The 26,034-nt window shown below is 47.2% G+C and overlaps 1 long non-coding RNA gene across 2 annotated transcripts in view; it reads left to right on the top strand.

Annotated features, from left to right (window-relative positions):
• The first annotated feature begins 5,477 nt into the window (after positions 1-5,477).
• LOC120407978 overlaps positions 5,478-26,034 on the top strand; it is a 104,186-nt gene continuing 83,629 nt past the window's right edge. For both annotated transcript variants that reach the window (XR_005600355.1, XR_005600356.1), the window contains exon 1: positions 5,478-5,674. This is a non-coding gene — a long non-coding RNA (uncharacterized LOC120407978). The remainder of the gene's footprint in view (positions 5,675-26,034) is intronic.

Here is a 26,034-nt window from a genome sequence, read left to right on the forward strand (position 1 = left end):
GTTCAATCCTTGAGGGGGGCCATTCTGTGTGATAACACTGTAAGCCATGTCATTAGTCTCCCCTCCCTCTGTCAGAGCAACAGCAGACAATCATTTTGCGCCTTTTTTCAGCGCAGACACCGGCAAGCATGGAGGCCGCTCAGATCACCATGGCAATTATAAGCACTGTAAACACCACACGCATTATCCTGCAGTATATGCAGAAACAACCTGCAAAAGCAAAACCAGGCGAGGAGGCGATGGCAGTGCGGTAACGAGAGTGATGAGGACATGGACACAGACTTCTCTCAAAGTACGGGCCCCAGCAATGTGGACATCATAGTGTTAATAGGGCAGGTTCATGCCCTGGAATGCCAATTCTGGGCCTGTGAAACAAGCACAGACTGGTGGGACTGCATAGTGTTGCGTGTCTGGGGCTTCCCAGTGGCTGTGAAACTTTCGCATGCATAAAGGCACTTTCAAGGAACTTTGTGACTTGCTTTCCCCTGCCCTGAAGTGCAAGAATACCAAGATGAGAGCAGCCCTCACAGTTCACAAGTGAACTGCGATAGCCCTGTGGAAGCTTGCAACGCCAGACAGCTACGGGTCAGTCAGGCATCAATTTGGAGTGGGCAAATCTACTGTGGGGGCTGCTGTGATGCAAGTAGCCAACACAATCAAAGAGCTGCTGATATCAAGGGACTCTGGGAAATGTGCAGGCCATAGTGGATGGCTTTGCTGAAATGGGATTCCCTAACTGTGGTGGCGTGATAGATGGAATCCATATCCCTATTGTGGCACCAGAGCACCAAACCGGTGAGTACATAAACCCAAAGGGGTACTTTTCAGTGGTGCTGCAAGCACTGGTGGATCACAAGGGACATTTCACCAACATCAACGTGGGATGGCCAGGAAAGATACATGATGCTCGCATCTTCAGGAACTCTGGTCTGTTTCAAAAGCTGCAGCAAGGGACTTTCTTCCCAGACCAGAAAATAACCGTTAGGGATGTTGAAATGCCTATAGTTATCCTTGGGGACCCAGCCTACCCCTTAATGCCATGGCTCATGAAGCCATACACAGGCAGCCTGGACAGTAGTCAGGAGCTGTTCAACTATAGGCTGAGCAAGTGCAGAATGGTGGTAGAATATGCATTTGGATGTTTAAAAGTGCGCTGGCAGTTTACTGACTCGGATAGACCTCAATGAAACCAATATTCCCATTGTTATTACCACTTGCTGTGTGCTCCACTCTATCTGTGAGAGTACGGGGAAGACGTTTATGGTGGGGTGGGAGGTTCAGGCAAATGGCCTGGCCGCTGATTACGTGCAGCCAGACACCAGGGCAGTTAGAGTACAGAGAGCACGGTGCACCTCAGAGAAGCTTTGAAAACCAGTTTCGTGACTGGCTAGGTTACGGTGTGAAAGTTCTGTTTATTTCTCCTTGATGTTTCTCTTTTGTTTCCCCCTTGGTTCACTCTACTTCCCTGTAAGCTAACCACCTGCCCCTTCTCCCTTTGATCACCACTTGCAGAGGCAATAAAGTCACTGTTGCTTCACATTAATGCATTCTTTATTAATTCATCACACAAATAAGGGGATAACTGCCAAGGTAGCCCAGGTGGGGTGGGGGAGGAGGGAAGGACAAGGCTGCACTGCACCTTAAATCTTATTGAATATTAGCTTTCTGTTGCTTGGGCAGTCCTCTGGGGTGGAGTGGTTGGGTGGCCAGAGGTCCCTGCACCACGTTCTTGGGCGTCTGGGTGAGGAGACTATGGAAGTTGGGGAGGAGGGTGGTTGGTACCACAGGGGCTGTAGCGGGGGTCTGTGCTCAAGCTGCCTTTCCTGAACCTCAACAATACACCATAGCATATCAGTTTGTTCTTCCAGTAGCCTCAGCATTGCCTCTTGCCTTCTGTCACCAAGCTGACGCCACCTATCATCTTCAGCCTGCCACCTGTCCTCGCATTCATATTGTGCTTTCTTGGACTCTGACATTGTCTGCCTCCACACATTCTGCTGGGCTCTTTCAGTGCGGGAGGACTGCATGAGCTCAGAGAACATTTCATCGTGAGTGTGTTTTTTTTCGCCTTCTAATCTTTGCTAGCCTCTGGGAAGGAGAAGATAGTGTGGGCGTTGCACCATTTGCAGCTGGTGGAGGGCGAAAAAAGGGAGAGTGGTAGTTAAAGACACATTTTAGAGAACAAAGGGTAGACTCTTTCATGGTAAACCTTGCTGTTAACATTACATAGCACATGTGTTTTCGGTACAAGGTTGTATTTTGCTTCTTATTAAGGGTATGCCAGTTTGGTGTGAGAGATCTTTCACGCAGGGCCGGGCAACAGAATTTGGCTTTCAGGCAGCCATGGTAAGACAGAGTCTTTTGGCTTCTTTAACCTTCATAACGTGGGAATGGTTTTAAAGAGCAGCATCCTCATTTCCCATACCAAGGAGCTGTTGGGTTGGCCATTTAAAAGGAGGAGGGGCTGCAGTTTTTGGGTTAACATGCAGCACAAACCCAACTAATCCCCCCCCCCCCACACACACACACACAATTCTCTGGGATGAGCGCTTCACCCCTCCCCACACCGCGTGGCTAACAGCGGGGAATATTTCTGTTCAGCCACAGGCAAACAGTCCAGCAGGAGCGTCCCCTTAATAAAATCACCCTATTTCAACCTGGGTATCCAAGAATATCATCACTCTCCTGAGAGTAAAAGAGACAGATAAAGAACGGTTGCTGTTTGAATGCCAGCAAACACTGGGACCCTACACTGCCATGCTTTGTTACGCAGTGATTCCAGACTACGTGCTACTGGCTTGGCATCCTCCTACCATGGAGGATGGAATAAGGCTGCCCTCCCCAGAAACCTTTTGCAAAGGCTTTAGGAGTACATTCAGGAGAGCTTTATGGAGATGTCCCTGGAGAATTTCTGCTCCATCCCCAGACACGTTAATAGACTTTTCCAGTAGCTGTACTGGCCGTGAATGCCAGGGCAAATTAATCATTAAATGCTTGCTTTTAAACCATGTCTCATATTTACAAAGGTACACTCACCAGAGGTCCTAGAATGGCATGCAGCTCATCATAGAAGCGGCATGTCTGGGGGCCTGACCCGGAGCAGCCATTTGTCTCTGTTTTTCTGGTAGGCTTGCCTCAACTCCTTAAGTTTCATGCGGCACTGCTGCGAGTTCCTGTTATAGCCTCTGTCCTTCATGCCATTTGAGATTTTTTCAAATGTTTGGGCATTTCATCTTTGGGAACGGAGTTCTGATAGCACGGATTTGTCTCCCCATACAGCGATCAGATCCTGTACCTCCCATTCGGTCCATGCTGGGGCTCTTTTGTGATTCTGGGACTCCATCATGGTCATCTCTGCTGATGAGATCTGCACTCACCTGCAGATCACCACACTGGCCAAACAGGAAATGAGATTCAAAAGTTCCCGGGCCTTTTCCTGTCTACCTGGCCAGTGCATCTGAGTTGAGAGAGCTGTCCAGAGCGGTCACAGTGGAGCACTCTAGGATAGCTCTCAGAGGCCAATACCGTCGAATTGCAACCCCACTACCCGAATTCGACCCAGTAAGGTCGATTTCACCGCTAATCCCCTTGTCGGGGGACGAGTACCGAAATCAATTTAAACAGCCCTTTAAGTAAAAAATAACGGCTTCGGCGTGAGGATGGGTACAGGGTTAAATCGATCTAAAGCTGCTAAATTCGATTTAAACGCGTAGTGTAGACCAGGGCCTGGATTTCCTTTGGGCAGGCTCTAGGGAACCCAGTAGTGACAATGTGCTCTGGCCCTACCTTCATCCATGGCTGAGTAGCAGAGCTCTACTGCTTGTAGCAAAATGTGGTTTAGAAGTGATAGCATAGCACAGGTGTTTCCTGTCTCACCTCTAACGTTGGTCTGCTGCTGCTCCCAAGAGCAGTGTAATGTATGTATTTATCAATGTAGTCCTAGGTGACTATCCAAGGTAGCACATGACCAGTTAAAATTAAACTGAAGCTCTGCATTTACACTAGGAAAAAGGTCAAGTTCAGATCAGGTATAGCTTTTCACTAAGGCCAACCTAAACATGGACAACTTTTCCTAGTCAAGGCAAACCCTCATGTGGACTGCTTACAGTTGCTCCTTTTAGGTACCAGGGGCTGCTTCAGCACTTCCTGAGCAGAAACCCAGGCCTGCTGAATGACATCTAGCTCTGAAGGCATGGCCAGTGCCAGCAGCAGCATGGCAGTAAGGGTGGTGTGCCTTCAAAGTGGGGTGGCCAAGGAGCAGAAGTTGATGGCTGGGAACCCACAGGTGCTGGTGCTATGAACTGCTAAGTCTAGAGGTGCTGGGACTCAGCCCCCTGACAAAAATTAATTACTGACAGTGCTTCCCTGACCACAGTGTTTTGAGTGGTGCCCCCCTATAAGCCCAGCCCTGTCTACAGCTGCCTAGTGTAGTTCAAACCTCTTCCTGCTTGGGGCAGTGAGTTGACCATAAACTAAAGTGTAGTGTTCTATACAAGCACTGTAGTGGCATTACATAACCTGCATAAAGTGTCACACTGGTGGAGCGGTACAGATCAGGACAGCGGGCAATTCCTTCCCCCGCTGTTGCATGGCTAGCCAGGCGCTGAGCAGGAGCACTCCGCTACTCCTGCTTGAGTCACTGAAAGCCTGCAATGCAAAGCACGTGCCGGTGGCTGAGGACTAGGCAGTCCCTACAGCCTCCGGGCTCAGTTTAAAAGTTGCTGAAAATCTTGCTGACAGTCTGGAGCTGGGGTCGGCAAAACCCTTCAGAAGTGGTGTGCCGAGTCTTCATTTATTCACTCTACTTTAAGGTTTCGCGTGCCAGTAATACATTTTAACGTTTTTAGAAGGTCTCTTTCTATAAGTCTATAATAAATAACCAAACCATTGTTGTATGTAAAGTAAATAAGGTTTTAAAAATGTTTCAGAAGCTTAGTTTAAAATTAAATTAAAATGCAGAGCCCCCAGACTGGCGGCCAGGACGCAGGCACTGAAAATCAGCTTGTGTGCTGTCTTTGGCACGTGTGCCATAGGTTGCCTACCCCTGGTCTGGAGGATGCAACTGGATCACACAGCTGCACCCCCATCTCCAGCTTGGCCGCTCAGAGGAGCGTGGTGTTTCCCCCCTGGCCCCTACTGGGTGGGGTGAGGAATCCTAGCAGCCCCTTTAAACTCTTCTCACGGAGTGGCTTGGTACTGCCTCCCTTCACAGGGACTTCCTCCCAGGTGCAGAAAGCATCGCCTCCAGCTTCTACCACGTGGGGAGGGAAGGCTGCAAGCTGGAGAAATAGGAGGCAGCGCAACCCCCGACAGCCCGAAGTACCGTGCCTTCCCCTCCCTCCAGTGAGGAGGAGCAGCAGCGGGGGGCGGTGCTGCAGGCTGCGGGATTAACGCCCACGCCTCCTCCCGCCGGGGCAAGTGTTTGGGCATGGCTGCGTTTGCAGGCTGAGGCGGTAGAACTGCTGGGGGCAGAACAAGTGCCCGGGGTAACAGGGAGGGCAGTGGGAGGGGCATGAGCATACAGGGCTGAGTAGTGGGGCTAAAAGGCAACGGGAGCTGTGGAGAAGGGGGCAGCGCTAACAACACCGCGCCCAGGAGCAGGCAGGAGGGAGCAGCACGTGGCTTGCAGGGGCAGGCTGCAAAGGGAAAGAAGGGACCGGAAGCAGCCGCCATGGTGAGTAAACAGCCTGAAAGGTCTAGTAGAGCACGTGGAAATGTTAGTAAAACGCCCTGGGGCAGCCCTGCCGCACGGAGGGCATGGGAAGCTGGCGACTCCCCCTCCTAATAGCCTAGAGCAGGTCTAGGCAGTGCAATGCCACCTGCTCCTGGCCCACAGCGGCATAGTGGGTGAGGCCATGGAGAGGAAGAGTGGTGGGAGACTCTGCTGTGCTGAGCAGTTCTAGCCAGCACCAATTAAAGCAGTATTGAGATTGCTTCAAATTGCACCAAGGACTAGTCTCTAGCCGCCCTCAGGTGCAGTGTTATGGAAAGCTCGCTATGCCTTCCCCCCACTCCCCTCATGTGTGCTGAGTGCAGCTGGAGTGTACCTGAGGATCTTAGCAAGTTTGTGTGTGATGTGGGGGTGGTTCCCTAGCTCTGGTATAATTCTTGCCTAGGGAGACTGCTAAATCAAATAATTCTTTCCTGGCTGACGTTAATCTGCAGATTTGTTTTTTTTAAATACTTTTGAAAAGTTACCTGGAATGCACCAGATAAACTAAATAGTAATTGGTTGGTTAATTAACAAGTTCACTTCCCTACATAGGGTCATTCTTTTTTCTTGCAAACAGTTCTGTTTTATATGGTGTTCAAAAGTTAAAATGTAAGCTGCTATAAAATTTTGGAGGGGGGGGGAAGTTCTGAATAAAAAAACCCTGTGAGAGACCTCTCACCAAGAAAGATTAAAAACTTTTCATGTGAAAAACTGAGAATTGTATTTACCCTCCTTTGTATAGTCCTTTGATAATTTCTTCTTCATGGTGCTGTACTCTGTAAGTGCAAAAGTTATCTATTATTGCATGAGTTATACTTACTAAGTTCCTAAAGTATCAGAGGGGTAGCCGTGTTAGTCTGGTTCTGTAGAAGCAGCAAAGAATCCTGTGGCACCTTATAGACTAACAGATGTTTTGCAGCATGAGCTTTCGTGGGTGAATACCCACTTCTTCGGATGCAAACACGCATCCGAAGAAGTGGGTATTCACCCACGAAAGCTCATGCTGCAAAACATCTGTTAGTCTATAAGGTGCCACAGGATTCTTTGCTAAGTTCCTAAAGAATTTCATATTATAAAAAATAACCTAGTAGCATCAATATACTGGGGGTAAACACATGGTGCTTAACGAGCTTTTGTGGATAAAAACCCTGCTTCTTTAGGAGTGAAAATTACAGAAGTGTGTTTTGTTTTTTAACCCACAAAGGCTTATTCCCAAAACAATCTGTTAGTCTTTAAGGTGCCATCAGACTCCAGTTTCCCATGAAGAAGAATGGAGTCCAGGGCACATGAGTGGGCAAATATTAGCCTGTAAGCTCTTTGGAGCAGGGACCTCTTCTTTGTAATACAGTATTGACACTGCAATCAGTAACTAAGTTTTTGATAACCTTATTATAACATCTTTGATTTTCCTGGAAGTAGTAGGAACCACGCTTCTTGGGTGAATTCAGTTGCTAAAAGTAAGACTATACTTTGGAACACCAGATGGCACTGTTGTGTTAAGAAGGGTGAGACTGCAACATAGAATATTAAACTAGCTCACTTTGCAGTTCTTGAGTGCATGCATAGTTTCTCTGTCAACATAAGCTGTCTCTTCTGCATGTGAGGGAATAAATAATTTGTAATGTTTAGAATACATTTTAGACATACAGTAGTGTTCTAAACTGTAATAGGTGTGACTGCATATTCTTGGAGGAAAGGAATATATTAGATACCTGTTTTTTTTTTTTTTTTTTTTTTTTTAATAAATCTTATTCCTCTTGGGGAGATACCACATTCAGTCATAAAGGATGGACAGGGCACTTCACATGGTTGAAACTTCTGTTTTCTTCAAAGGGCTGCTTGGGCTAGGCAGTAACTACTGTTTCACAAGAGCAATTCTGTCTTGAATGGCTAATTCCAACCTCATTAATGTTAGAGAGCTGGTCTAAGAACACCTTTATAGAGCGACGGAGAAGAAACCCTGAAACAAAATATTTGAGGGTTGTGGTGAATAATCAGCTGAACCCTGAGCTCGCAGTGCTAAACTGTGGCCAAAAGGGCTAGCTAATGTGATCCTGGGAGGCATAAACAGGGGACACTTGACTAGGAGTAGAGAAGTTATTTTTCTTCTGTTTTGCATTGGTGCGACTGCTGATGGAATACTGGTTCTGGTGCCTACAGTTCAAGAAGGGTGCTGATAAATTGGAGAGCATTCAGAGAAGGTTCATGAGAATGATTAAAGGATTAGTCTGTAAGTACCTACATGGGGAACAAATATCTGATGATGGGCTCTAGCAAAGAAAAGTACAACAACACACAGGTTGGAAGTTGAAACTAGAAAAAATTCAGATTGGAAATAGAGCATACATTATTTTACAGTGAGTGTAATTAATTGTTGGAATTAATATACCAATTTTAAAATCAGGATTGGATGTTTTCCTAAAAGATCTGTTCTAGAAATTATTTGGGAAAGTTCCATGGCTTGTGATACAGAAGGGCTAATGAGATGATCAGAATGGTTCTTCTTCGAGTGATTGCTCCTATGCATTCCAGTTAGGTGTGTGCGCCGCGCGTGCACGGCTCTTCGGAAGATTTTTACCCTAGCAACTCCGGCGGGCCGGCTGGGCGCCCCCTGGAGTGGCGCCACTATAGCACAGGATATATACCCCAGCCGGCCCGTCCGTTCCTCAGTTCCTTCTTTCCGCCCGTGACGGCCGTTGGAACAGTGGAGCGCAGCTTAGCTGACCTCCACTTCCCTAGCTACTCGTAGTTTTCTCTCGTTCTGTTTATAGTTGTAGTTAACTTTGTTTGTTTGTAGAATAGTATAGTGTATTTATTTTATAGGGGTTCGGGGTTTATCCCCTTCCCCTCACCCGGTGCTGGGACCGATGCCCGGTCCACAGGGTTTTCTAATGCTCGGCCGGCCACAAGCCTCTGCTGACAAGAGATCCTCTCCTAAGTGCCTCGAGGGATCTCACCTCACAGATAAGTGTCGCATTTGTGAGGCCTTTAATCCGAGAACAAAGGGGAGCGGGGCTTTCGTCTTAAACAGCTCCTGAGGGACGCAGCTCTTGCTCCTCCGCTCTCGGCGCCGAGCGCTAGTTAGTCTTCAAGGCGCGCTCCCTCGGCACCGGATCGCCGGTACCGCCGAGGCCTCCTGGCACGACCGTCGCTGGCTCCGACGTACCCTCGGCATGGATCCCTCTCCTGGAGGATGAAGAGGCACAATATCCTTGCTGCGTCCGAGCCGCCGCCTCTGCAGCCGAGCGCTATGCCCAGTTGGATCGTCCGGCACCGGTGTCTGCCGCGGCACCGACAATACCCGCACCATTTACTCCAGCCAGGCAAGAGCCGTCGAGTCCGGTGCTGGAAAGCTCTCCAGTACGGACCGTGGTCGAGCTTGCTCTGAAGCTGCGTCCGAGCCGCCTGCTCCGCAGCCGAGTGCTATGCTCAGTCGGATCGCCCGGCACCGATGTCTGCCACGGCACCGACAATGCCCGCACCATTAACTCCGGCCAGGCAAAAGCCGTCGAGTCCGGTGCTGGAACACTCCCCGGTACGGACCTTGGTCGAGCTCGCTATGAAGCTGCGTCCTTGGTGTGAGCTCTGGTCGAGCTCACTATTCCCTCCACGCTGGAGACAGTGTCCACGGTGAGGGAGCTGATTGCAATGACAGCGTCTGCGCTGCCTCAACCCCCGGCACCGCCGGTGCGGGTTACAGAGTCGATGGGCAAGCCTGCCTTGATCAGACCACCCTCCATCGGCACCGCAGAGCGGCACTGTTCATGATCGCGGTCCCGCAGATGTTCTCGGTCCCGACGCCGCTCACAGTCTCGGCACCGTTCTCTATGTTGGTACCAGTAGTACTCGCGGCACCGGTCAGCATCCCGTTCGCCGGTCCGGGACACTCTGCACCGATCCAGCTCCCGGCACCGCCCCAGGCACCGGGACGCCCGTAGCCACTGCTGATCATCGAGCCTCGCACTCTCGGTCGACCGCCCGGCACAGCTCCGGTGGCAGGTCCCGTTCTCAGTACCGGTATGTCTACCGGTACCAATCCCCGGTTCTGCATCGAGCCACGTCAGTTAGAGACGGAGACTCTACCAAGGGCTTTCAGCTCCTCCAGGGCCATCCAGCCACGCGTCAGTGTCGTCCCATGCGGACACTTCATATGCGTGGTACTCTGTTTTCCGATGTGCCCTCCAGAGTCTTCCAGGAGACCTATCAGTGGTCATTCTGGACGCCTTGGGTGTACTACCACGCCAGAGGCGTACCGGCATAGGCGGCAGGTTTGTATAATTTTTGGTGGGGCCCAAAATGGTGGTGCCCCCCCGCTCCCGCCCTGTAAGCCGATATAAAATGAAGCTATAACGCGTCAGTGCCACAAGATTACAAGGGTCAATTAAAAGTGGAAAGTCAGAAGCAGCACTTGCCTACTTCAATATACAGTATTATATTTTGTTGCATCTGTTGTGATGAAGTGGGAATGTTCTTAATATTTTCTCTGAATACTGTGTGGGTGCCTCAGTTTCCCCTGCAAGATGCCAACTGAAGGTGTTGGGGACAAAGAGATCAGGTGGCCTCCTTGTCCAGAAGAGACACAGAGGCCAGAGGAGGGAGTGTCAGTTTGGAGCTGGCTGGGGAAATTGGGAGAGACCCAGAACTTGGTTCTGGGCTCCCCACCCCCCAAGATGGACCTGACAGAGGGGTTCTGTTTTCTGTACCAACAAGCTCTGTTTAAACTGTGTTCCCGTCATCTAATAAACCTTCTGTTTTACTGTCTGGCTGAGAGTCACATCTGACTGCAGAGTTGGGGTGCAGCGACCTCTGGTTGCCCCAGGACCAGCCTGGGCAGACTCACTTTGGAAAGTGCATGACGTGGAAGGGCATGCTGAATGCTCCGAGGTCAGACCCAGGAAGGTGTAAGCTTCTTGCCCTGGAGACAGTATGCTCCGAGAGAGGAGGCTCCCCCAGAGTCCTGACTGGCTTTGTATGGAGATGTTCCAAAGCATCACAGCATCCCCTTCCACACCGTGCACTTCCCAGAAGTCCGCACAGGCACTGACACTCCCTCCTCCGGCCTTTGTCTCTTTTCCAGGCATTAGGAGGCCACCTGATCTCTCTGTTCTCCAACACCTTCAGTTGGCACCTTGCAGGAAACTGATTTGGGAGAAATGAAGTAAAAGCTGCCCAAACCGAGCTTGAGCACTCCTGAATTTTGAGGTGTTCAAATCTGGAAGTCAGGTGCTAGGGGTGGGAGAGGGCTGTGGGCTCCATGGGGGAGCATGGCAGCAACTGTCTGGAGCTGCATGGAGCCAGATACGCTGGTCTGAGTGGCACAGTAAGCAGTTTGGGGGTTGGAGAAGAGGTAGGGAGTTCCGGGGGGCAGTCAAGGGACAAGGAGCCGGGGGAGTTGGCTGGGGCAGAGGTTCGAAGGGGCAGTCAGGGGACAGGCAGCAATTGGATAGGCATGGGAGTCTGTTTATCAGGGGACAGGTAGGGGGTGCGGTCCTGGGGGGGGAAGTTGGGTGGGGTCTCAGGAGGGGGCAGTTGGGGACCAGGAGAAGGGAGGCTTAGATAGGGGCTCAGGTCCGAAGGGGCAGGTGGGGCAGGGGTCTGGGGAGGGGGCAATTGGGAACAAGGACCAGTGGGGCTTAGATAGGGGGTGGAGGTTCTGGGGGGCAGTTGGGGCAGGGGTCTGGGGAGGGGGCAATCAGCGGACAGAGGCTGGGATTCAAAGGGCTCTGGGCTGCTGGCAGCCGCGGGGATCCCAGAGCCCTTTAAATCCCAGCCCCGGCTGGGAGTCAGAGGACTCTGGGCTGCCTGCAACCGCAGGGAGCCCAGAGCCGTTTAAATCCCAGCCGGGGCGGGAATCAGAGGGCTCTGGGCTGCCCGCTGCGGCGGGGAGCCCAGCACCCTTTAACTCTCAGCCTCTGCGGGGATTTTAAGGGAGCTGGGCTGCCTGCAACGCGGGAGCCCGCAGCCCTAAAAACTCAGCCGGCAGGGCTTTAACGGGCTCTGGGCTGCCTGCAACCGGGGGGAGCTGAGAGCCTTTTAAATCCCAGCCGCGGCCGGGAATCAGAGGGCTCTGCGCTGCCCGCTGCGGCGGGGAGCCCAGAGCCCTTTAAATCTCAGCCGCGGCGGGGAGTGGAAGGGCTCTGGGCTGCCTGCACCGCAGGAGCACAGAGCTTTTAAAATCCCAGCCGCGGCCGGGAATCAGAGGGCTCTGGGCTCCCCGCCGTGGCGGGCAGCCCAGAGCCTTTTAAATCCCAGCCGCGGCCGGGAATCAGAGGGCTCTGGGCTTCCCGCCGCAGCAGGCAGCCCAGAGCCCTTTAAATCCCAGCCGCCGCCGGGAATCAGAGGGCTCTGGGCTGTCTGCTGCGGCGGGCAGCCCAGAGCCTTTTAAATCCCAGCCGCAGCCGGGAGTCAGAGGGCTCTGGGCGGCCTGCTGGGGCGGGCAGCCGAGAGCCTGTTAAATCCCAGCCGCTGCTGGGATCAGAGGGCTCTGGGCTGCCTGCAACGCGGGAGCCCAGAGCCTTTAAATCTCAGCCGCTGCTGGGATTTAAAGGCTCTGGGCTGCCCGCTGCAGCAGGCAGCCCAGAGCCCTCTGATTCCCGGCCGCGGCTGGGATTTTAAAGCTCTGTGCTCCCGCGGTGCAGGCAGCCCAGAGCCCTTTAAATCCCAGCCGCGGCTGAGATTTAAAGGGCTCTGGGCTCCTGCAGCGGGCAGCGCAGAGCCTCTGATTCCCAGCGCGGCTGGGATTTAAAGGGCTCTGGGCTGCCTGCAAACGGGGGGAGCCCAGAGCCTTTTAAATCCCAGCCGCGGCCGGGAATCAGAGGGCTCTGGGCTGTCTGCTGCGGCGGGCAGCCCAGAGCCTTTTAAATCCCAGCCGCCGCCGGGAATCAGAGGGCTCTGGGCTGCCTGCTGCGGCGGGCAGCCCAGAGCCTTTTAAATCCCAGCCGCGGCCGGGAATCAGAGGGCTCTGGGCTGCCTGCAACCGCGGGGAGCCCAGAGCCTTTTAAATCTCAGCCGCTGCTGGGATTTAAAGGGCTCTGGGCTGCCTGCAACCGCGGGGAGCCCAGAGCCTTTTAAATCCCAGCCGCAGCCGGGAATCAGAGGGCTCTGGGCTTCCCGCTGCAGCAGGCAGCCCAGAGCCCTCTGATTCCCGGCCGCGGCTGGGATTTAAAGGGCTCTGGGCAGCCCTGGCGGCAGCGGCGGCAGCGGCGGGGGGGCGCTCCAAGCAGGGGAGAAAAAACATTGGTGGGGCAGAGCCCCTGCTTGGGATTTATTCATGGGGCTAAAGCCCCAGAGCCCCATAGAAGTCGGCGCCTATGCGTACCGGTGATCCCATCTCGCTCCGTTCCCTCAGAGCTCTGGGTGTCGTCCCCCTCCGACCGGTACAGAGCACCCCCTGGTTTGGCACCGGGCTCCCAGATCCCTCCGGATCAGGAGGTCGTCCAGGAGCTCGAGCCCACACAGGACCCGCTTGTCCCTGGCCTTTCTTCTTCCTCCTCCCCAGATGAGGAGGGGGCAGGAACATACCCCTCCGTAAGATGTACCCGGATGGGGCCCTGCAACTTCGTGTAGCGAACCAGCAAGCCCTGCTTAGCCGCTACTGTGGGTGGCGGTGGGCAAATTTACAGAGTCGGTTCTTCGGAACTCCCATCAAGAGTTCGATGCCCTCCTGCAGCAAAGGATGGAGCTGGAGAGAGCTTCCCTTCAGGCCTCGTTGGACGCAGCTGACTCCGCTGCCACGACTCTGGCCTCGGGCGTTGCCACGCGGCGCGTTTCATGGCTCCAGTTATCGAGCCTTCCCTCGCAGCTGCGGCACGCTATACAGGACTTGCCCTTTAACGGCACAGGCCTGTTCTCTGAAAACACTGGCCCTAGGCTGCAAAGCCTAAAGGGCAGCAGGGTCACTTTGCTCTCTCTCTCTCGGCGTGCACACGCCGGTGATTCAGCGCCGACGTTTCCGTCCCCAGCCTCCGCTCTTACCCTGCGCCTTGACAAAGTCAGGACTTGGCCAGCGGGCGTGGCTTACACGGTCGTGGCCATCAATCCGGACCCCAACGGAGCCGAAATTAGGGTCCTTCTGACCACCAATGGGGCAGAAGCCTACCCATCCTTGTCCCTCCTAAGGACCCCTCTCACGAGCGATTCCTCTGGCAAGAGGTGCGGACACTCCTCTTCATCAGAGCTATACAGGAGGTACCTAAGGGTGAAACCTAATCCCCTAGGCGAAGGGAGGTCTCAGACCTATCCTAGACCTGCGGGAACTCAAGTCACGATGCAGATGAGTTCCGCATGGTACCCAGGGCGACCGTTATCCCATCCTGGGATCCCGGAGACTGGTACGCCGCCCTCAATATGAAGGGCGCATGTTTTCACGTCGCCATTTCTCCTCCACACAGAAGGTACCCTCGGTTTGGGGCCTACCATCGTTATTCCCAGTATACGGCCCTCCCGGTTGGCCTCTATACAGCCCAGGAGTATTCAAAGTGCATGGCTGTAGTCGCCGCCTTTCTTCGCCACCGTCGGATACACGTTCTCCGTATCTAGACGAGTGGCTCATTCGAAGGACCACCGGGCCCAAGTTACCAGTCATGTGGGCATCGACACGAACCTATTCCTGTGTCTAGGCCTGATGATCAATAGTAAAATCCACTCTGATTCCCACACAGGGAATAGAATTCATTGGCCAGTCTGGAGACCAGAACGGCCCCAGAGCCTGCTTACCTCAGCCTTGGTTTCAGGCGAGGGTAACAATTGTACAAGGTCTACGGACCTTCCCACCAACTTGGGCTCGCACTTGCCTAGGTTTCCTGAGTCACATGGCTGTCTGCACGTTTGCAACCAAACGTGCCAGGCTTCGCCTCCGTTCACTTCAATCGTGGCTCACCTGGGTGTGCCACCCGGGCAGAGATAGCATACTCGTGGTCATCTCGTTCCCCCCGAGCATCCTAGGCTCCCTCGACCGGGAGTCAGCGCCCTCCCGGGTGTATCCAGGGATGCTGTTCCATTCACCCCTCGGGGTCCCTCATGACAGACACCCCATCTCTCGGCTGGGTGTGCACCTGGCGTAGTTTTGCACTCACGGCCTTCGGTCAGCGCAGGAGCTGGCCTTACATATCAATGTCCGAGAGCTGAGAGCAGTCTGCCTTGTGTACCAGGCGTTTCAGCTGGCGGATCGTCTCAGCAGATCCTTCCTGTCTCACAAGTGGTAGTTTCCTCCGGACTTTATCTATTCCGTTTTCCAGAAGTGGCTCTTTCCCCGCATAGCCCTCCTCGCTCTCGCGAGAACGGAAAGAGAGAGAAGTTCTCCTCGTTCCAAGGCCTCTCCCCAGGCTCGGTCTTGGAGGATTTTCCTGAGGCCGTGGATCAGCCATCTGCCGTACGCTTTTCCACTGTTCCCGCTGGTTCACAGGGTCCTGCTAAAACTCCGCAGGGACAGAGCGCCCCTGATCGTGATCGCTCCAGCGTAACCCGGGCAGCACTGGTACGCCATGTTGCTACACCTGTCGGTAGCAACCCTCTTGGCCCAGACCCCATGACGCGGGATCACGGCAACCTTCACCACCCGGTCTTGTAATCCCTGCACCTCACCGCAGGGCTCCTGCGTGGCTAAACCGATCCGAGTTACGTTGTTCTGCCTCGGTTCTACAGGATTCTCCGGGGTGGTAGAAAATCTTCCACTCGGTTAAAGTATCTGGCCAAGTGGAAGCGTTTCTCCGGCTGCTCCGAAACACGCAATGTTTCTCCCGCCGAGGTCCCGCTCCATTCCATCTGGTTCCTCAGGGCTTGGAGCGTTTATACCCCCCCCCCTCCGGGGGGCCCCTCCATAAACCTGGCTCTTCAATCTGGTTCTAACCAGTTTTATGACTGCCCTATTCGAGCCAATGTCAACATGCTCATTGATATACCTGTCCTGCAAGACAGTTTTCCTGTAGCCTTTCCTGCGGCCAGACGAGTCTCCGAGCTTCAGGCTCTCACAATAGGCCCAAGATATACTGTGTTCCTCAAGGACAAGGGTAGTTATTACCACGTCCAACCTGCCTCCCTAAGGAGGTGTCGGCCTTTTATATCTACTAGGATATCTTCCTTCCGGTCTTCACCCTGCAAGAGAGAGCAACAATTGCCCCTCCCGACACATCCGTAGGGCGTCCGCAATCTATATCTAGCGGACAGAGCCCTCTCATAACGCCCCCCAAAACCTTCATCGTACCGGCATACTGGACGAAGGGCATACCTGTCTCTCCTCCTAGAGGATTTCATCTTCAATGACGTTGTGCATCCGCACCTCCTGTGTTTTGGCCCATGTTCCATAGAGCCACCTTACTGCACATTCCACCAGGGCTCACGCTTGTCTGCTGCCTTCCTGGCTCACATACCCTTGCAGGGGATGGGTTGTGCACCTACCTGGTCCTTGGTCCACACCTTTGCCTCATTGGTCCAAGAGTCCAGAGCTGATGCAGCCTTTGGCTTAGCAGTTTGCATTCTGCAACATCTAACTCCAACCCCACCGCCTACGTAAGGCTTGGGAATCACCTAACTGGAATGCATAGGAGCAATCACTCGAAGAAGAAAAGATGGTTACTCACCGTAGTAACTGTTGTTCTTCGAGATGTGTTGCTCCTATCCATTCCAGACCCGCCCTCCTTCCCCACTGTCGGAGTAGCCGGCAAGAAGGAACTGAGGAGCGGACGGGCCGGCTGGGGTATATATCCTGCGCTATAGCGGCACCACTCCAGGGGGCGCCCAGCGGCCCGCCGGAGTTGCTAGGGTAAAAATCTTCCGAAGAGCCGTGCACGCGCGGCGCGCACACCTAACTGGAATGGATAGGAGCAACACATCTCGAAGAACAACAGTTACTACGGTGAGTAACCGTCTTTTCCTTCTGACCTTGCAGGCTATGAAAAGACTACCAGCCCCAGTCCTGGATTAATCTTAATTCCGTTCTTTTGTGAAGCATTTTTACTTGAGAAACAATTAAGGAGGCAAATGGAAAATAAAATTATGAGAGCAGGAGATGTACATAAGGCTTTTCTCATTTCACCTTAAAGTGCTCCATGTTCTGGATGAAAACTTTAGGTGAAAACTTAAAAAACAAAACAGAAGTCCTACAGCAGTTGAGTGAATATTATTTATCCTGCTGTCAATCCTTTAAGCATGAGAGTAATTTTTAATCATGCAGTACTTGTGTACCACTTTTTATTGTTAAGCGCTTTACAAATAACCATCTGTAAAAGTACAATGTATTACGCCTGCTTTACAGATGTGGAAATGGAGTCAGAGTGGTAAGAGACTTGGAGAGGGCCAAATGGTAAATCAGTGGTACAGCTAGTATTAGAATTCAAGGATTCTTCTCTCCCAATCATGTATGTCTAATCCTCTTGATTATACAGGAACTTGTGATATTTTAACCATGGTGATGCTAATTAAAAACTTTTCTGAACTGTTCCTTTGTACATAATTTTTTTTAAAGAATGGAATTGATCCAGTCTTAGCCTGTGTGTTTTATAAATATGTCAGGCTTTTTTTTTAATGTAATTAATCAAAGTAAAGCATCATTGGTTGTAGTGAAACAGTAATTTCAGCACTGGTAACCTAGAAATCAAAGCAGAACAAAATGCAGTTCTTGTCAACAATTCCTGTACCTCAAAGGAAATGACATTTTATGGAGTCAACCAACAACAGCCATTCACTGAATTTTGTGAAATCAAGGCTAACCACAGAGTGAAGTGTGGGTTTCCCATGGGATTTTTGGTTAACCGTGTATAGAATTTCATTTTGCTTACTATTGGATGCTTGACTGGTCATTCTGACAGTTTTTACTCTGATTAAAATCTCCTCATTTCTTCCAGCTATCAACAATATGCTCTTACATATAGTAAGGATTACCAGAAACACACGTTTTGGCAGCTGGAGGCCAAACATCTCTGTTTACACCCACTTGTATCTTGCCTGAAATTAGATTGCAGGCTCTTTGGGGAAGGGACTTTTCCTTCCTACGTGTTCATACAGCACCAAGCTAAATAGGGCCCCATTCTTGGCTAGGGCCTGTGGGTGCCATGATACAAATAGTTAATAAGAATAAATAATTGGAGTTGTGGGTGCCCCGGCAACTCCAAGAACCAGGGCATCTCTGTTTAACCAGAAAACAGAGATTTGATTCTTTCCATACTGAGCTATTGGCTGACCTTGAAATCATTAGGTCATTAAACAAAACTAATTCTGTCCAAACACACAACTTCCTAGCATTCATTTATGTTTTACTGTCTACTTTGCTAATATATCTGTTCTACCTGGCATCATTCCAAACACATCGTAAACAAATTTAACTTTCCCAGGATAAAACAGTATTAGCAAAACCATCTTGTATTACTATAATCTCAGCAATATGGTAGTTAACAAACAGAATTGTGAAAGGTACAGGCAATTGACCCTTCTGTGGCTGTTTGCTGAGTTTGTATCTATTTCCCTTTCTATAATAGGGGAATCTAACTTTAGCTACTAATAGTAATAAACCATTTTCTATAACTGTTTACATCTCAGAGTCTCAGCATGCTGTAGAGATTAAATCAATGCTCACAATATCCCTGAGAAGGAGGTAGGTAAGTAGGCTTATACTAATTTTACTATGAGCCACAGAGAAATAAGATAATTGGGGGGCAGATTTTGGAACAACACTCAACAATCCTGACTTCCAGTCTCCTGATGTAAATTCCAGGAATACATTCCCTCCCTTTGAATGGGATTTTTTAAAACTAATACTATTTTTTTAATAATTTACATTTTCCCTTAAAAATGGTTTAGAACTGTATTGTTATCCTATTAAAATGAGTCATTTAATGGGAAAGGTAAGACTCAAGCTGTGTAATTCCGAAGTCTGTCCAGGGAAAAGGAAATAATGTACTCATCAAATTCAGTAAAATCTATTTAGAGATCTGTAAAATCAGTGTAAGTAAATCAGAGAATATTTCTCCATGTTAGAGGACAGTAGTGGGATGGAATAAATTAATTCTACATCTGAAATATGGTTTATATTGTTACCACAGTGGCCAGCAGGCAGTTCTGTTGCACATAGTCTTGAAATTCTTTTTCTTTGCATTTAAGCACGTTATTAAGTCTTGGAAGAAAATGCTGTGGTCTTGGTGAGTTTTCTTGGGAGAGCTATGGCAAATAGCAAGGGAGTTTGCTCTCTACCTTGATTTTTCTAACTAGAGTCAATTCTTGAGGTAAAATTGCTCCCTGCATACTGGGCTTTAGTGTTTTGGCTGAAAGCATGGACAGACAGGATTGCTGGCGTGCCATTAGTAACCACCTCTGTTTAAGGATCTGTAGGGGGGTGTGTGTGTGTGTGTAGTGTAAAATAAACACGTTGTATAAGAATATATCCAGACTCCACATCGCTGATTTCTCCTCCGATGGCAAGCTGACCCACAAGGCCCAGATATTGTCTATTGCTCTTTCTGTTTTGTGGCCTAGAGAAATGCATTCTTAATCCTCTGGAGACATTGGTACCTGCCCTGCTTGGCATTCATTGGGCTGGCAGCCTAGAAAATGCTGTTTTGTGTAACTGATGGAGCACTGCTGTGTGTAGTTCTTAGGAAGCGGTTAGTTGCTGGACTCTTTGGATGATGGTCTTTGTAGTTTGTTTAAATTTACCTCATGGATTGGCAGAAAATCTCAGTGTGCTGTTATCTCCTCCTCCATGGAGTTATTGCAGTCCAAAGTTTAAATCTAAATATCCCTTTCTTGGTAGTTTAGTCCATCAAATGAGAAATGTTTCTCTAGCTGTACTTCATTTCAACTGAAATCTGAAAAAAAAAAAAAAACCTAGTCCATTGCCAGACATGTAACCAGTCTTATACATAAGGCTTTTATTTTACCTGATTCAGTAACTTGTTGTTATGGCTGATCTAGAGAATCCAGAGAAATGTGATTGACTGACTTCCCTCCTGTTTCTTTGGAAGTGGGTAGGAGCATAGGAAATTGTTTTAGAGCTGACTGTAGGAGAGAGAGTGTCTCCTGGAAGTCTGATTGTGATTACCTAAGCTCCTGCCAGAGTGGATAAAAATCAGTTATTAAAATATTGAGTTTATTTGATTTACCTTTTTAATATCCTTTAAATACACCTATTTACAAATGCATCTATTTGAAATTCACAAGCCCTGTTAAGGCCTAAATTTATTTATTCATTTACTCACTCACTCTCTTTATTTAAAAAAAAAAAGAGCATGGGTGTTTGTATGTATACTATACAATATTAAAATCATTCAAATTTAATACAAAAAAATTAAGCAGTACGTGTCTTCTGCCAAGTTTGAAAGAAGGTCAAGCCACTGAACTGATGGAAATCACTGGCTATGCTCCTGGAACCAGAGTTTGCTGAGTGCTAAACCAATTTTTGATAGCAGTAGTATCTTCTGCAGAGAGAATATTTTCTTCGTTTCAGTTTATTCAACTAGTTTAGTTCAATGACTAGTTCATTACAATTTAAGAAACCAATGGAGAGTTGAAGAAGCAGGAAAAGCTTGTTTTCCCCTTCCAATCTATGAATAAAAACTAGGGTCGAGAGGATGAGATCTACTAGTTTTGAAATCTTGAAGCACATGGTGACCAGACGCAACTAGTTCACTGTACTACACTTAGCTGTCTCTAATAAATCAGCTTTACATGCAAAACATGTTCGATAAAGCATTAGATACATAAGAAAAAAGTTGATAGTTTTTAAATAAAAATAAATTAAAATGCAATGTTTGTTTAATTGAATTTCCATGGAAATAGAGATTAATATAAATCACAAAAATTTATCATTTAGTAAATAAGAAATTTATTATTCACCATTTTCTAACATCATAAAAATGTAAAAATTAAGAATCTGAATACATGTAAGGTAAGCTATATAATTGGTTAAATAAATGTGTATAGATGCAGTGTATCCTCCTGGATAACAAAAAAAAGCGCCAAGTTTAGTGGAAAGGCTGGTTGTAAATCAACATCTTAATAGTTACCAACCAATTAGAATAAACCTTTCCTTGGGAAAATAACTAAAGTACAAATACAAAACACAATTAAAATAGATATAAATCAAGGTTTCCTGCTTGCTGATTTAAATCATGATAAAATTAGTGATTTAAATCCTTTGATTTAAATTAGTTTAGCCTGACTTCTATGTATGAAACTATATAATAGAATAAAGAATAAAAGAAGTAATATACCTGTTATCAAGAGGATTTAATTCTGAATTTATATTAAACAATATGCTCTGAAGGACTAGTATTTCATTAATTAAAGTCCTGTAAAAACTCAACCCAAAAGAAGGGTCGAGATATGGTGATAGGGAAGTGTACGCAGACTTATGCTACTGCTCCTTGTGGTGTGTCTGTTCTGTGGAGAAATAGAAAACTTCACTTTCCGCAGCTGCTAATCTAACCTTTCAAAGTGAATTCATAGAATCAGAGAATCATAGACTTTAAGGTCAGAAGGGACCATTATGATCATCTAGTCTGACCTCCTGCACAAGGCAGGCCACAGAATCTCACCCCCCACTCCTGTAACAAACCTTTGGGTTCATGGGAAAAAATGTAAAAAATAAATGCATTGGACTTCAAAAGGCTACATATAGCTTGTTTCTCATTGTTTTCTAAACTGTTTTTTCTTTCTCTCGTGTGTTTTAGGGATTTAGTTGTGGAATCTTTGACATCTCTTGCATTATAGAGGCTGCTGTTGTGGTTTTAATGAGCTTTTATCAGGTGTGCGCGCGCTCTCTCTCTCTTTTTTAAAAGAGAGTCTTTTTTTAATTTCTGCTCTGAATCTTGCACACTAGAGAATTCTTGTTTTGTCCTTGGTCAGTTGCATTATCCTCTTCACTGTTTATGATGGCTACATCAAACTGATGTGTATTTTGTGCCTGGACATGTAGTCTTTCACTCTTAGGTGTGCCAAAAGAAACATAATAGAGTCTCTTTCTGTATATTGCTTTGTGAGCTATTTCGGTGATGGCAGGCTGGATTGATTTTTAAATCAAGAGAATTTTAAATCAGCGATGTAAATCACCAAGTTGAGAGCCTCGATTTAAATGATCAATTTTAATCAACTTTATCATTTGAACTTCAGTTTTTTCTAAAGAAAGGCACATTCTCATTGGTTAATATAATTATTAAAACACATTGATTTACAACTAAATATAGGCTTTACACTAGATTTGGTACATCATTTTGCTAGCTAGGAGGTTACACTATAACTATATGCCTTTATTTTATCAATTCTATAGCTTCAGATTATTATTGTACATTTTTAGTATGTTAGAAAATGGTGACTGATTAACTTTTTGCTCATGGTTTGTATCCAGCTGCCTTAGGATGGTATTGAGAATTTAATTAAACACACACAGTCTATACTTTATTTGTAAAACAATACCGCCTTAAATGTTTTGGGTACATACATTTCTCTTATCAAAATATGTTTCACATTTACAACTCAATGATTTATTAAACAGGGACTAATTATAGTAAGTGAAGTAAACTGATTATTTCAGGTCAGTCTGGGAAATTTTTCAAATATGTCTAAATGAAAGTGATTTGGGCTTATGTTCCTACTCTTCTAAGTCTCTTGAAATGAGAACAGTCTCCTACTTTACTTAGGCTGTCCTTCAAACTTCTAAAATTTAGCAGCCCTTAACTAAGAGTGTTTTGGTAGAAATTCATGAATTCAGCATATTTAGTTTTTTATTTAAATATTTTAAGAGATTATAATTTTAGCCCTTAACATATATTGTATTAATTTCAGATTTCATTTTAAACAGGTTTATTTTAAAAAAGAGAAATCTTTTCTGGAAAGAACAAAATTTTAATCTTTTTTTTCTTTTTAATCAACCCTGTGGTGGGATTTTGTTTTTTTTCTGGAGAGGATTTCTTGATGTTTGGAGAGGAAGCATATAGGGTTTTATCTCATCATACCCTTTTCCTTCTGGTTGAGCTGAGATAGATAAAAGAAAAGAGGGCAGGAATTTAGAAACGAGGTAGAAACGGATAGAGTTTCAATACATTTGCCTTTAGTTACTTACTCCAGTACTTGGTGACTGAAAGTTGCAGTCATCTGTCAACAATTTCTAGGAGGCTGGTGTCCACTTCTTGGCCACACCTCTTCAGTTATTGATAGCTGACATCCTTGTTGGTAGTTTCAGCAGAGACCAAGGACTGAAAGGGTATGAGATTGAACTACCCTTTCAATCCTGGAAGAGTTTCTTTCTAGGTTAGGTTTAGGAATTCTCCCAGACAGTAGGGGGAGCTTGCAAAGCTGCTTCCTTGACTCTGCCCATCATATGCTTGGTCTGTGGATATATAAGTGACTTCATTTTTTGGGACCTTAGTCTAGCACCTTTCAAGAATATAAAAATGTGTGTATATAAAATAATTAGTGGTGGTTTCTGCAGAAGAATTTGTTTTTATTCATAACCAAGCTATATAAATGCTTGAGGTCCATTTAGGTTTTCCTTTCTCACTGGCATTTGTCCCACAAGCTAGTATGGAAATGTTTCTTTTTTCCCCTATTTAGCTTCAATTCTGTGGGAATTATGCTCTTTTGTATTATGTGGTTTGGCAATGCTCATTCCAAACGCTGGCTTATTGCAGTCTGTATTTTTCTTCTTCCTCTAGAATGTATTTTCTGTAAGAGCATGTGTCCTGATCAAGATTAACTTTGCTTTTGAATCTCTTGAATACAATTTTGGGTGTAACATTCTGTCTTTTAGCCTATTTCTGGATGTTCTCCAGCTTCTTTCAATGAAGAGGATACTGTTGAGCATGCTGAATTTACATCAATAATTTGATCATGAGTAACACTATTATATTTTATGCAATGTTCCACGAAGCAAGTGTTGTTTCTCATCCTATGAAAGGAGTCTAGACTGAGGAAGTGGTAGATGTAACCCACTTCAGAAGGAAACAAGAGATTGATGTGTGGTTAGTTCCATATTCCACAAACTCTTGTATTTTGAAGTGGGCACAGTTGTTAAAATTTACATTTGTGTTCTCACCAGCTGAAAAAATTATTTGTAACTATCAAGTTTCCTTTCCAGCACTTTCCTTTGACTTCATCCTGGCTTGACAACTGGATTCCAGGATCGCTACTGTGTTGCCAAAGACCATCTGTACTAAGATGGAATGAGTTTTATTATTCTGTGGGATACTGAGAAATAGTGTTTCTTTGCATCTTGTGGCTAACAGACATTAAAGAATGTGTTTGTTTGGTTAAATGGATTTCTGGTGCAGTCAGCCTCTGCCATGTACTAACACCAATAGAGGTGCTAGACTAGAGGCTGTCCTACTGCAGTCTAACTCTCAATGAGGTGTTGCTATTGAGAAACTGTTGGTCTTGGATCTCTCTCTTTCTGTGTTTAGACAGTTCACAAAGGCACATTGTGAAGATTTCATTTATTTAAGAGGACGTGGAAATTGAGTTAAAAGATCGGAAACAAAGAGTACGAATAAATGGACGGTTTTCAGAATGGAGAGAGGTAAATGGTGTCTATATTGGGACCTGTGCTGTTCAACATATTCATAAATGATCTGGAAAAAGGGGTAAACAGTGAGGTGGCAAAATTTGCAGATGTTTCAAAACTACTCAAGATAGTTAGGGCCAAAGCAGACTGTGAGGGGTTACCCCAAGGGATCTCACAAAACTGGGTGACTGGGCAACAAAATGGCAGATGAAATTCAGTGTTGATAAATGCAAAGTAATGCACATTGGGGAAACATCCCAACTATACATATAAAATGATGGGGTCTAAATTAGCTGTTACCACTCAAGAAAGAGATCTTGGAGTCATTGTGGATAGTTATCTGAAAACATCCCACTCAGTGTGCAGCCGCAGTCAAAAAAGTAAACAGAATGTTGGGAATCATTAAGAAAGGGCTAGATAAGACAGAAAATATCATATTGCTTCTGTATAAATCATGGTATACCCACCTCTTGAATACTGCATGCAGACATGGTTGCTGCATCTCAAAAAAGATATATTGGAATTGGAAAAGGCACAGAAAAGGGCAACAGAAATGATAGTTCTCTGAAGATGTCCACGCAGTGTGCAGAGGCGGTCAAAAAAGCAAACAGGATGTTAGGAATAATTAAAAAGGGAATAGAGAATAAGACTGAGAATATATTATTGCCCTTATATAAATCCATGGTACGCCCACATCTCGAATACTGTGTACAGATGTGGTCTCCTCACCTCAAAAAAGATATTCTAGCACTAGAAAAGGTTCAGAAAAGAGCAACTAAAATGATTAGGGGTTTAGAGAGGGTCCCATATGAGGAAAGATTAAAGAGGCTAGGACTCTTCAGTTTGGAAAAGAGGAGACTAAGAGGGGACATGATAGAGGTATATAAAATCGTGAGTGATGTTGAGAAAGTGGATAAGGAAAAGTTATTTACTTATTCCCATAATACAAGAACTAGGGGTCACCAACTGAAATTAATAGGCAGCAGGTTTAAAACAAATAAAAGGAAGTTCTTCTTCACGCAGCGCACAGTCAACTTGTGGAACTCCTTACCTGAGGAGGTTGTGAAGGCTAGGACTATAACAATGTTTAAAAGGGGACTGGATAAATTCATGGTGGCTAAGTCCATAAATGGCTATTAGCCAGGATGGGTAAGAATGGTGTCCCTAGCCTCTGTTCGTCAGAGGATGGAGATGGATGGCAGGAGAGAGATCACTTGATCATTGCCTGTTAGGTTCACTCCCTCAGGGGCACCTGGCATTGGCCACTGTCGGTAGACAGATACTGGGCTAGATGGACCTTTGGTCTGACCCGGTACGGCTGTTCTTATGTTCTTATTTAGCGGTATTGAACAGCTTCCATATGAGGAGAGATTAGGACAACTGTGACTTTTCAGTTTGAAAAAGAGACGACTAAGGAGGGGATCTGATAGAGGTTTATAAAATCATGACAGATATGAAAAAGTAAATAAGGAAGTGTTATTTACCCGTTCTTATAGCACAAGAACTAGGGGTCACCAAATGAAACTAATAGGCAGCAGGTTTAAAGCAAAAAAAGGAAGTATTTCTTCACATAACGCACAGTCAACCTGTGGAATTCTTTCAGAGGATGTTGTGAAGGCCAAGACGCTAACAGGGTTCACAAAAGAACTAGACAAATTCCTGGGGGATAGGTCCATCAATGGCTATTAACCAGGATGGGTAGGGATCGTGTCTCTAGCCCCTGTTTGCCAGAAGCTGGGCATGGATGAGAGGGGATGATTACCTGTTCTGTTCATTCCCTCTGGGGCACCTGGCACTAGCCACTGTTGGAAGACATGATACTGGGCTAGATAGACCA

The sequence above is a fragment of the Mauremys reevesii genome, linkage group 6 (assembly GCF_016161935.1).
Source record: "Mauremys reevesii isolate NIE-2019 linkage group 6, ASM1616193v1, whole genome shotgun sequence".
Taxonomy (NCBI): domain Eukaryota; kingdom Metazoa; phylum Chordata; order Testudines; family Geoemydidae; genus Mauremys; species Mauremys reevesii.